Source organism: Colossoma macropomum, unplaced genomic scaffold, assembly GCF_904425465.1.
Source record: "Colossoma macropomum unplaced genomic scaffold, Colossoma_macropomum, whole genome shotgun sequence".
Taxonomy (NCBI): domain Eukaryota; kingdom Metazoa; phylum Chordata; class Actinopteri; order Characiformes; family Serrasalmidae; genus Colossoma; species Colossoma macropomum.
In genome coordinates, this window is record NW_023494789.1 from 33,045,131 (window position 1) to 33,059,009 (window position 13,879).

A 13,879-nucleotide genomic window follows, 5' to 3' on the forward strand; every position below is an offset into this window, starting at 1 on the left:
ATTGAGCAGCGTATTCTTTCATGGAATCAGCGTATTCTTTCATGGAATCGCTTTGTGCCTACAGATGTCTGGAACATTTCAAATCAAACCACTCTGAATGACTTTGTTTACATCGTAACAATTTAATTATGCAATGTAGAAAATCAGTGAAATACTCCTTTAAGAATAACTCAGCAACTTTTAGATTCCATATAGTTACTGAATAAAAAGCCTTAGACTTTAATAAGCCTGTGATTTTAATGAGTTAAATGGTTCTTTACAGGGTTAAATTGTTCTCGTCTGTGATGGTGAAACCTGTTATAAGAGCCTTTTTGAAAATATTTCTATGTAACCAGATTTGGCCAGAACACTTGGAAAGGTAGTGATGTCTGAGTTCTGGATATACTGTGCTTGTATTGTATTACTGAATAAATTACAATACATACAATACATGAAAAGTATCTTTCATGAAAAATTCACTTATCGTTGGAATGAAGTTCTGACATTCTCTTCTTCTTCTTTCTCTCATTGCCTGCTTCAGTCCATGCGTACCCCCACAGTCCCCCGAGCAGTACTCTCTTAAGAATTAAGCAAAGGTGGGACACTTCTTGGTTTAATGCACCAGGGACCCCTCATAAAAGCTTTGCACCCATATCCCTTGTGTTTTGTGAGCTGTCACAAGCATCCTAATGTAAACATGTTAAAACTGTACTGTATTATATGTAGCTTTAGATATTTTCAATGGCGAACCGTGACTATTAGCACTGCCTTCAATTTGTGCTATATATGTCAAAACTTCTGTCTTAGTTGGCACTAAGCTAACTGTGAGTTGCATGAACATTGGCCATTCTAGATTAAGCACAGATGTTTGAATCTTCTAAAAGACATTCCATGTTTTACGTAAAGCTTGTGACAGACATATTATCAAATGTTTTACCTTGTAGCAGTTTCACAGTGAGTCTTTCAGTAGTGGGATCTAGTATAGAGCTGCTGCCACTATTTTCCTGTTTTAACAACCCATGGATACATTTTCTGTAAACATTTTGGTGTATCCCAATAAGAAAGATTTACACAATGTATGCAATTTTCTGTTAATAACACAGCTGTAACATCATGCCACAAAATGCGCATACAAGTCCAATACAGCACCGATCACTCATTAACATGTCCACTACTGAGGAGACTGTTCAGTTTGGTCATCATTCAAAAGAACACAGTAACACTTAGATGAATAACTGGCTGATTGCATTAATTTATCAGTCTGCTCAGGCTTTAGCAGAAAATTTAGTGTATGTTAAGAAGTCATTTATTGAGTTTTTTGAGTTTTATTTTCACACCCTGTTCTGATTTTAGGATAGTTTCTAAACAAACATAGATGGTGTTTTTTAAAGATGGTATTTTTTATTTAGAAAGTACTTTTTAACATGTAACCTGGACTGAATTCACTTAGTTAATTTCTATATTCTGAATACGTACTGCAAATACTTCTATTTTGTTACATCCCAACCCCATATATAGACCATTCTACCGTAACTATCACCATGTTTTTACTTTTTAAATAACAAAACCTTTACTTCAAAAATGCTGTTTCATATTTTCATGTCACAATCGAAACACAATAAATTGTAGTCACACCTGCATTTCAGAGCAGGAAGTGAGACTGCTTCCCTGTCCCTCACTGCCACATGGTGAGGAGTTAGATCCCATTGTAGTCAATATGTCCCAAAATCTGAAAATCAGAGCGTGATGTTAAGAATTGTCACTAACAAAACACATATTTTCTGCATTCAAGCAAATTTGTTTGTGTTTTAATAGAACATAGTATGATTTTATGTGTGTACAAGTGTTCAGTGCTGTGTTTGCTAGTGAACTGGCTAGTGTTTTGAATTCTGTTCAAAATTAGCTAAAATTGTCACTACCGGAACAGTCAACACTGAAACATTTGATATTGTTTCAGCAGTGATATGATTGTTTTGTTAGTGACACAATATAATGTCCAATCATTTATTTTAGAAAACATAAACATATAGGTTCATTCAAAAAACAAGGATTTTAGTCTGAAGTCCAAGACAGTTTAAAGTCTCAGATGAGTTTTCAACTCTGAAACAATTCAGAATCATCAATATAGGAACAAGATGGGTTCTGCTAGTGTTACAGTTTTCTAGAAGTCTTTTTTTCCTTTTCTCCAATTGTTGCAGTCATAGAACCCACAGAGCATGTTTTGGAACAGTACAGAACCCTTTTTGGAGTATATGCAGGCCAAGAGCACTGTCAGAAACTGAAGTTTAAGAGTGTTACGCAATGGCTCTGTGCTCTCCACAGATCTGACTAGCTGTCCTCTGCACTCGCATATCTCATACTTTAAAACTTGTAGTGACAATGTTTGCTGTTTTGTCTTTAGTGGCTCAGCCTCTCTCTCTCTCTTTCTCTCTCTTCTTTGCCCCTCAGTGTAACATTATTCTGTTGAACCCTTCTCTTCAGTCCTTATTCTCTCTGTCCTCCTTTTCTCCTTCTTCTGTTTTTTTCCTGTTTGGGATCAAAGCTGTGAAATCATTGGGATTCTCTCCCCCCTTGCTCCCCCTCTCACCCTCTCTCTCTCTCTCTCTCTCTCTCTCTCTCTCTCTCTCTCTCTTTCTCTCCCTCCCCTCTCGCCTGTCTCTTACTTTTTCTCCTGCAGTCTCTTAACTGGGCTGCAGTACTCTGCCACTCCCAATGGGCCTTATTACCAGTGACATTCAGGCCTATCTACCTCACTACTGTCTCATCACAACGAGGGAGAGAGAGGAAGAGAGATTCACATGAGTAGGCTGAGAGTCTAAGGCCAGCCCCACTTTTCTTCTGCGCTTGCTGGTCCACACTGAGCTGTAAACGCTCCTCATGTAAAGCCATGCTAATAAGCGGCGTGTATCGTCCATATTCTGCATGAAGAACCTGTTTCTGACACTGCCTCCCCTCTCCGATACAGTCAGCGATTTTCTATCTTACTGCCTTCTCCAAGGGCTTTATTTCTTCCTGAATAAAAATTAAGCACCTCTACAAAGGTTTATTTAATCCCATAAAATCATCTACAGTTCAGATGTACTCAACCAAAATTCAACCCACTCAACCAAATCAGGGTTAAATCTGGTGGGTATTGCTCAAAGAGGGCTTTTCCAAAGACTCATTTCTGTAAGCGAGATGTAAAAGTTGTATAGCAATTAAAAGTTTTTTCTATAACTGTACATACGGACCAAGCAGAATTTAGGAACCTGTAGTTTTAGGTTGAATATTTAGATATCAATTAATCACAGACTACGTATGCATCCATGTGAATGTCAAGAGCCTTCTATAATGATCTTAAACCCCCCCACACAGAATTAAATTAAGGAAATCCTCTGAATGATTTAAAGCCCTAGGGACCCTAAATCCATGTTTTCTTTCTAATTAAGTTAATCTTGCTCTTGTGGGCACACAACGTACAGTCGTATGCAAAAGTTTAGATAGCCCTTTTGTTGATTTTCTAAGCTGAAATAAGCCAACATATCATCTACAGTAAACAATATGATAATAGTAAATATGACAGTTTTAGTGCATAATTTCTATTTATTCGCTGAATTGAACTTTTTGGAAAAAATAAAGCTAAATGTGACAATTCTTGCTCAGGATACATTTTATGCTTATTTCATCCAATATGGTAAATTCAGCAAATAGGCAGTAATTGTGTAATAAAATGTACAGAAGTGTGTTCTCTGTAAAGGATGTTTAATTTATTTTCACTCAATCAGCGAAACATGTCGTTTGATTTAAAATGAAAATGCTCAGTTGTCATCGCTACCATCCAAACTGCTACAGCAACTTCCACGGCTGTGAACTAGCACACCACCATTTCACATGTGTCTCTGATGTCGACTGAATGAAGAATAAAGGGTTTCCTGCGTGATGGGTCAGTTCTTAGTGATTTCCTGAGTGTCCATTAGTCGGTTTCACACAAAATGTGGACAGACATACGAATCCACCAATTACACATGGCGAGAGGGAGATAATGTGTTTCTCAAACCCTCTTCATAGCCTCATAACTCCGGATGTGCGATAAGATGGAATGGAAAGGGTGACTCCACAGATTCAGTAAATGTTTGAACCGTGGTTCTGAGCTGTATTATGACAAAGATAGAGAAACATATCGTCGCTGTCCAAAGAAAAACAAGTATCTCCAAAAGAGTAACTTCACAGGAGAGGGCAAAAACATTCTTTACTTTCTATGTAAGTTAATGAAAAAAGGTTTTATTGAAAGTGATTTTGGAGCATTTCTATTGGTCCATTCAACATGATATTTTCACACAATGAAAAGGGTAGCAGTTGTGATCAAATGATGTACAAAAATAAAAATCGACAAAAATGGATGTTTTCTTTGGACAGTAACGATATATAGAAACATTGAATTTGACACATGTTCGTGGACCCCAGAGGACTAAGGCATCAGCACATAAAAGCTAGTTAATCCTTTTAGTGAAGATATGTTGAAAGAAAGGTGCTTTTCATTTAAACAATTCAAATCTATTGACTGGACATGAATAAAATGTGTTACATCAACACAATTCTTGCCAATTTTATTAATGTGGGAGCACAAGTTTGAATCACAAGCCATTTTTTTGCACTGTAGAATACAAAACCGCCTGCATTTGTAGTGCCTTGTTCACTCATTTCTCCATACTCATATTATTGTGTGTTCAGCATGAGTCACATAGCAGGTCGAGGGATGTCAATAAAGCACGATCATTAGAAGATTAGGCCACACCCAGACAGTTATAAGATAAGTCTGATTGGCTTGATTTTAAACATTTCCTGCATGTTTAATACGACACAATTTCAGTATCATATAAACATTTCTAATATTCAGCACTATGTTGCTTGACTTTAAGGTACGTGTATCTTTGCATTTATATAAACAATCAAACATGGTTACACGGTTATAATGCCTTGCTGTCATTCACCCTCCATGAGTATGTGGCCACATTTGGCCGCACATGGTACAGCTGAGGCTCAAACCTGAGCCTACCAGCCACAAGATGCAACTCTGCCTCTGGGTAATCTTTTACAGGATGTGCTGTGGGAATACCTGGAGGAGTTGACATCTTATAACCTTTTGGTCAACTCATCCTGCTGTTTCTGTGAGAAACAGTCTGGGCCTTTGTTGTTTTCACTCTATGAAATTTTAAAACAAAGCCAATTACATCGAAATGATTCATTGCAAGGACCAGATAAACATTACTTAATTAGCTTACTTTATTATACTTGTTAGGATTACAATTGCTACAGCCATATCAGCACTTAGCAAAGTGTTAAATGTTAACCGTCTACAATGAACAGCACAATAGTTGATCATCTGTCCCACTGAACCACAAACATTGTGTAATCCCCAAGATAGAGGCTTAAAACCGCTTGCTTTCCTTTCCTGTGCCCAGAGAACTCCACACTCTGCCAGCTAGCATGAAGCTAGGTGAACTGACTGAGTGCTCTGTATGATAATAGGTTTGAATGGGACCCTTTGCAACTCAAAGTCTCACTAATTGGACATCAAACAGACTGTGTGTGGGAGAGATTAGTGTGTGGGGAGGGAGCTGTTGGCTCAAAGCAGCACAGAAACCGTCAGCGCTATATCACACTGCTTTGTTCTACATCTGCACTGTTTTAGGAACATTGTCTCAGGAGATTTTTTTTCTTTGCTACTGAATCTCCACAAGCAGATATTGAGTTGGATACTGACAATGGGTTTTTTGAGGGGCTTGCAAAGTTGTCTAGCCTTAGAGGGAAAGTAGTAGCAGAGTTAGTATAACAAAAATAGTATACAGCAGCAAATGTGGCTACTATGAAATGTATGTAGTGCTGCTTTAATGATTTATAGATGACGTTTCAGCACCATGGATAGCGCCATCTGCAGAGACTGGATCTGTTTACCCAAAAGCATCGTCAAAAAATGAGATGTGAATCCTGAGGTAATTACTCTGACACAACAAGTCTCTATATATTTCTGTAAATGAAAAATATAAAGATATAAGAATATATAACAGTATTTAGACAGAACTAAACAGAGTTTAAAACTATCTCATCTAGCTAAACTACCTCCCATAGCTTCCTCCCTTATTATCTATTTATATGGTGACACTTTTTGGAGTGGTCCTTTGTAGATGAGTAATAAACTCTTAACAGATTATTAATAACACATTAACAACATATCAGTGAAGTAGCAGTAGTGAAGCTGAATACACTGAAGTAAATATCTTTTTGATGTTTCTGTTGATACATTACTTATATTAAGTAGATGTATTGTTATTACGATACTTCCATTACACAAAACCTAACCTTACCCAACCTTTCCCAAAACCTAACCCTAACCCTGGCCCTAATCCTAACCTGAACCCTAATCTCTACCCAAAACCTAATCCTAACCCTCATGTGTTTTTGACATATTACTGAGAATCTATTGAGTGTTTGTTTTATCTAAAAGGGTCACCATTTATATATTACACTATTTGTCCAAAAGTCTGTGGACACCTACGGTACAGTGCAAAAGTAAGAGATCACACTTTTATTTATTGAATTTCTAGTAAAACAGCCACTAAGTGCAAGTTCTTTTTTTTCAAGAGATATTTTAGGAGATTAGATATAAAATAATCCACTTGCGTAAGGAAGAGGAAAGTCAAAGGAAAGTCAAAGTGAAGAAACAGGGATTTTCCAAAAATGGACTTCAAAAAAATGATTAAAAGATATCAAGGAAATGGGACTCCTAGCAACCATGCAATACCTTGAAGAGCACCAAGCTGTCTGACTGTCAGATAAACAGTATATAAAGCTTTTGTCTTTGAGAGAAAGGAGAAAATCAAGCTCTCTTCTTGATTCAGATCTGAAAAAATCCACAGGTGTTTCTGTCCATCCTTCCACTGTGAGTCAACACTATGAGTCTGAAAGGATGTATAGCTGTCTAGAAGCCATTTCTGAAAAACTAAATCGACCATAAAGAACATTTGAACTAGAACACTGGACTTTGAGATGTGGAATAAGGTTTTATGGATCTGGAGAGTCTAAATTTATAATTGGGATTACTCGGAATGGAAGCTGTAATAAAGGGTGGACACACTGAGTACTGAAAATAAATCAAGTAGTTGTTAAGGCTTCTGTCCATTTCTGAAAAAATAGGCAGCTTGTACTTGATGGCCATTTTAACTGGAAATGAAAAATTCAAAGGGTGGTCTCTGAACTTTGAGCGTTAAGGGTATTAATATGGAGTTTGTCCCTCCTCTGCTGCAGTAACAGCCTCTACTCTTCTGGGAATGGTACATGGATGTTAGAACACTGTTTTGGGGATTTGACTGTATTCAGCCTCAAGAGCATTAGTGACGTCAGGTACTGATGTTGGATGATTAGTTCTGGATCACAAACACCACTCCTACTCACCCCAAAGGTATTGGATGGAGCTCTGTTCCAAAGAACACATTTCCACTGCTCCACAGCCCAATGCTAGGGAGCTTTTTACCCCTCTTCCTACACTTGGCATTAGGCATGGTGACCTTAGGCTCATCTGCAGCTGCTCCAGAGCATTCCATTCTATTGGCAGAGCTTTTCTGTGAAGATTATACCAGCTGTGTGCACAAGTGAACCTTTGTCAGCAGTGGGTGCTTTAAAGTATCTGAATTGTGATGTTGATCCTTTATTGTGTACTTGCTTAGTTTATAAAACCCAATAACATGTTGATCACACACATGATGATCATGTGATCATTTTATATGATGGATTTCGGTACATATCGAGCATCATATAATGACCATATTACACTGCAGAACTTTTTGTAAAGGCATTTGGTAAATGCAATTTTAGCACCATGGACAGTGCCGCAGGTTGAGGTACATGTTTAAAAGTGCTCAGTCAGTCAGAATACACCAGCATGGGTTGGCATCATATTCTGCCCTAGTCAAATGGATTTGGTAACACATTTCTAAAATTCTGAAATAAGAGAACAACCCCAAAACGTGTACAAACGTACGTGAGTATTAAGAGAACAGATATTACAATCATGATTCAGGGGTTACATGCATTTTATAGAATCTTCAAGAAGTAACTAAGGCTTTCTGAATAATTTTCCAATGAATTACTCAACATGAGCTACATATTTAGAAATGTCTGTTGCTGATATTCTATAATCCCATAGGGTTCAAGCTCTTGTTTCCAGGATGTCACCACTGGTGACACAGGAATGTAGGCAGTTACACACTCTCAGATAAAAAGGTATGAATCTGTCACTGGGGCAGTGCCCCTCTTGTCACTGGGGTGGTACCCTCAGGGGTACATCTCAGTACCTTTAGTCAGGGAACATATAATCCATTGAATTTTTATTTTTGTTGTTGTAATAAATTGTATTGACTCCACGCACCCCGTCTCATTTCCAGGCTTTTTATTGTATTGTTCTGTTTTAAAACATTCGGTTATGAAAAGATACAAGTATGTACTTCTCACCTGGGAAAAAATGTATTTAAGGTACACAACTGTACCTTAAAACCACTGTTGTACTGTTGAGGGAACATTTACATTGTTTGTACCTTGATGAAAGAAAAATGTACCTGCACAGAACCTTTACTTCTAACTCTGCAGTTGTATACAAAAGTTTGGAAACCCTGCTTACATGACAGATTTTTGTAGATAAACACTGCTTATGTGCTGAATTAAACATAGTGGGGAGAAAACAGAAAATATGGCCTGTGCATAATTTATGGCACATTTAATATTTTATGTTTCATTTTTTTTCTAATATGTTAAACTTAGCAAATAAATAGAAGACGTGCACTAAAATTTGCAGAAAAATGTCATATTTAAGTTCCCTATGGAGGATGTGTTCCACTTAAAAAATCTACAAAACATGTACCTTGACTGGAATGTTGCACATATTTTGGAAACTTCATGAATTTTAAAAAGACTTTAGATTTTTTGCTAAAAGATGAACAGTCCAAAAAGATTGTCATGGTACACCATATACTCTGAAGGATGACCTCAATTTTAAACATTAGAAGTAAGAAGAAAATGACAAATGAAACTACATTATTATATTCTGGAGTGGCAGTAAATCAGAATTCCAGAGTTCTTTTTTTATGAATCAAATTTTGCCAAATGCTAACAGACAAGCAAAAATTGTACCCAATATGAGACAGGCAAACTGAGGTAGAAGTGAGAGGCGTAGTCATTTCCTCGCCTCGGCTCTCTGTAGCCAGCTCCAGCATAATAGCTATTGTAACAGCATCAAGGTTAAACCAATTAAACCCAGCCCACGCTAACAAGGCTTTAAAGCCCAGTAAATCACCGCTCTCAAAGTGAGAGAGACAGACAGAAAGGGGGGGGGTGCTGCTGAAATGAAGGGGGGGATGGTTAGAGCAGATCAGTGGATGAGGAATGCAGGGAATGGTAAGTTGAATGAGTAATAGAGTCAGTATAGTTCTCTACAAGCTCTTAGGAAAATGAAGACATTTAATTAACGCTGAGCTAACATTAAGGCAACACGCCTTAGCTTATGGTTTGGGTCTAACCATCAATCACGTCAACTTGTATGTGAATTTCTTTAGTTATTATTGGATGTTGAAAGCTTGCTACTCATATTTTCCATGCGTGATTTATTAGGAGTAGCGCTTTGTGCATGGTGGGATAAGACATTCTCCTTTGTGTTGTCTGTTTAAAGGATTGGAAGTGTGTTGGAATCAGCAGGGAGTACAGAGAGGACAGGATTAGAATAATTAAAGTGCGTCCTACACACACACACCATGCACATATGTACGCACACACTCTTGTTCAGTCACACAGAACAGAGAAAGAGGGCTCAATAGGTGTGTGTTTGTGTGTCTGTTTTGTATAGGAAAGCATTTAGAACATCGTCTCCATGGCATTCTAATTCAATAAGGGCAGCTTATGAGATAATTCAGTGAATGTGTGAGCATGTCATCACGTTCACTTCACTGACCTTGGCTTCTTCTCAAGCTTTGTATGAAAAGCCTCTAGTTAGTCACTTTAAATGTTAAAGCTTAAAAAGTTAAAGGACACATGTCCCTCATTTTTCTTGTATTTTATTTACAAGGCCCACTGAAGACTTTGTGTTTTTAAACCAAAAACACTCTTAATTCATTTTTACATGACCATTTTCCAGTGGTGAACCATGACCATTAAAACTAGACTTTAAATTTCAAAGCTATCATTGATTCACATTGACCTTTTTGGCCATTGTAGATTGTATGTGAACATGTAAAGCTTGTGATAGGGTGACCAGACGTCCCCATTTTCTGTGGCTCAAACTGTCCCCAGATATGTCCCCATTTTAACAGTGAATTAAAAACGCACCAGAAAAGTCCTAAGAAAGACCTGGCAGCAGAGCAGATGGGCAGACATCTTGCATTGTGCTTGTTTTGGCCAACAGAAGGGGCTGGCTGCTGCTGTCTACTGACCACTTCTGCCACTTTCCCATCTAGTTTTAGAGAATGCTGCTGTGTAATTCACCAGAAGCTAACAAGTGTCAAGTGAATCCACAACATCACCACAAACGTCTTGTCAAGACACAAAGTAACCCAGGGATTAAAAGCAGGGGTGAGGTTAAGGAACTTGAATTGTACTACCAGATTATAGGTAGGATTTATATAGGCATGCAATCTACTTGAATGCAGGTTACCATGTAATCTACAAATGGCGCATTAATTTGTTTAAACTTGGTCACTTTTTTTAGCCATCCATATATGACATATGACATATTTTAATAGCAACCATCTTTGTCTCTCCAGAACTGGAGCTAGCCCAGGGGTGTGTTTAGGGTTTTGCTCTTGGGCTATAGCCACAGGTCTATTTTCCGGTAGTTTACCATAGCTTCAGTCAACATAGTAGGCTACTGTATGATTTTCTAACATAGTTTACAAAGTTACTTAGTTAGTACCCAATTTTATCAGTCAGTCTTCACTATAGTTTATTACAATACAACAGTTACCATAGTGAAAATACATGAAACTGGAACAGTCCCTTTTTATTTGATAAAAAACACATGGAATATTTTAATGATATATTGACCACCAAACTGGAAATGTCCTCAGTTTTCATTTCAGAAATCTAATCACCTTAGCTTGTAATAGACATACTAACATCTATTTCACCTTGGACCAGTGACTTCTTCAGAGTCCTGACATAGAGCTGTTCCTGCTGTTTTCCATTTCTAACTTCTGAAAGAAACACATTGTTCAGGCCAGTCAGTGCCGTATCTAAGACTTCCAGAGGATCTAGTTTGGTTTTCCTCACAAAAATACTGGTCCCCCCCATTGAAGTTCTTAACTGTGTCAGTGGTTAATCTGAAACATTAAAACTTCAGTTCAGCTCCTGAAGTCCTAACCAATGGGAGAGCTCATTTGGCTACCACAGAGATACCACAGAGAAAAAAAAACATGACTGGATCATTTTCTGGTAAAATTTTAACCCTTTTTTCAAACCAAAACTGAAATAAGAGAATTATGACAATACTTGCAGAGTTTAAATACAATAAGCATGATGATTCTCTTAGATAACAAAATAACCAAAAATTACAGACATGCATTTTTTACATTTATTTTACGGAAATAATTACACCTTCTTGGAAGGACTAGAAGGCATTGTGGGTTTCCCAGTGCCATTTTCCAAGCTCTCTTTATCCCTTACAATTAAATGGAGTGTTATATGATAATGATATATGTAAATATATGTAAATATGTAGGTTTTAGTGACATCACAAAAGTACTGAATTCAAAGTGGCCTGTTTTTGTAGCTTCAATATGTAGTATGAATTGGGGACTGAATGGTAGATTTTGAAACATTAACAAGGTTTACATACTTCTCTTTTATTTCACAAAAGTAAGATTTTTTTTATAATATGGGCTCTTTATAACTTCTGTTTGCATCTGTGTGTGTGTGTGTGTGTGTGTGTGTGTGTATGGGTGTGAATGTGTGTGTGTGCTGTCATTTTCCAAGTACCCACCTTTATACCCAGTCACGCACACATAGGGACGCACAAATCAAATTTCTGTTTCTACTCAAGAACAACTTACAATCCAGCTACAATAATGACTCTCGATTTTCCTTTTCTCTCTCTCTCTCTCCTCTCTCTCTCTCTCTCTCTCCATTTGAACTCTGCTCTACAACTCACACCTCCTCTTTGTTGTAACGTGTCTGTATTGTTTAGACAGAATGATAAATTACCCCAGCATATGGTTTCTATTCTGAGAAACAGGCAATTGTGTGGAGTGAGCACACACTCACGCACAAGCTGATTTAGATTGACAGAGACACCTGGAGTGGAAAATTCTATATTAATAAAAAAGCAGGTGTTGCAAAGAATTAAAAGTAATGAGCAAATATTTTAGGCAACAAATGATAATTAGACTTCATTTGCATATAATCTTAATCAGTGCGCTTCATCTTTATTGTCAGATTTTTAAAGTTTATTGTTGAAGCTAGTGCGTTAGAATAATAATGGTGTTTATGGATAAAGTGTGGTGCAGTCTGCAAGTAATTGGAAAATGACATAATTCTTGTTGGGTCTGTACTCCAGCACACTAGATTTGAAATGGAACAATGACAGATGAGGTTAAATTGCAGAGTGCAAGATTTAATTTGAGGCTATTTACATTACATTTAGGCACCTGTATAAGAATTACAGCCCTTTTAATATATAATGCATCTATTTCAGTGGACAGTAAGTAATTGTGCACCTTGACATAAATAAAATGGTTACATTTGGTTGCCTTGGCAGTTGATAACTGTGTGAAATCTGTGGCCTGTAGGCACAGACCCACAGCATCTCTCCTGCTGATGCTCTGCCAGGTCTGTAATCTGCAGTTTTCAATTCTTGCTTGTTTTGGGAATTTTGCCTTCAGTCTTGTCACTTCAGCCAGTGAAGTTCATGCACAGGTTAGATGATTGGCTTGGCCAGCAAAGAACAGTCCACTTTTTGGCCACTAATGCAGATTCAGGGGCAGAGGGGGAGGAGTGGGGGGTTGTCCTGGCCCTCCACTTTTTAGAATTGCAAAAGATAACTTTGGGACTTGCAGGATGGATGCTGAAAAAAGTACAGAGCTGTGCTACAAAAGAGTAGTTAGATATCAGAATATACTATACTTTCAATTACATTTTAAAACTCTGATTGACATCAAATATAGTAGTTGTTGTCAGTAATGACAAAGAAATAGGTTTCACTGTCCTGGAATCACTGTAAACACTTCTTTACTGTACTATGATCGTCTTTTGACTTTTGCTGTAACTGATACTAGTAGTCCTTCGCTTTTCTTCTTAGTATCATATTTATTATTAATGTTTTTTTTCTAAAATGTTTATAACAACATGCAGATCAGACAAGAAAAATACCATTATACAGGGAACAAAACTAAATCTGCATACTTAACATGTATGAAACTCCTGTTAATGTTATTTGTTTTTGTGTTTTAATACTAACATCTAAAGCCTGAGAGTTCACTATGATCAGTGTAATTATTGTCGTACTTTGTTTACTCATATATGGCTGCTGTCGGAACAAAACTTCGTATCTCCAAAATAATAACTTTACAGGAGAAAGAAAAAACCTACTTTACTTTTAATGTAAGTCAATGGAACCAGACTTTTTTGAGCCGATTTATGGGCCGTTTCCTTTGGTCCATTTATCATGAAATTTATACACAATGTAAAGGACAACAGGCATTTTCAAATTATGTCAAAAACTGAAAAACAACAAAAATGGAGATATGAGGTTTTATTCCGACAGCAGTTTTGAGAATTTGCCTGCTGCTGATTGGCTGTTTCATCATCAGTAAAGACTGGTGACCCAGTTTCACTGGCATTCATCAAGTCCATGCCACCATGTCTCACACAGGTGGTGCTTTTTATT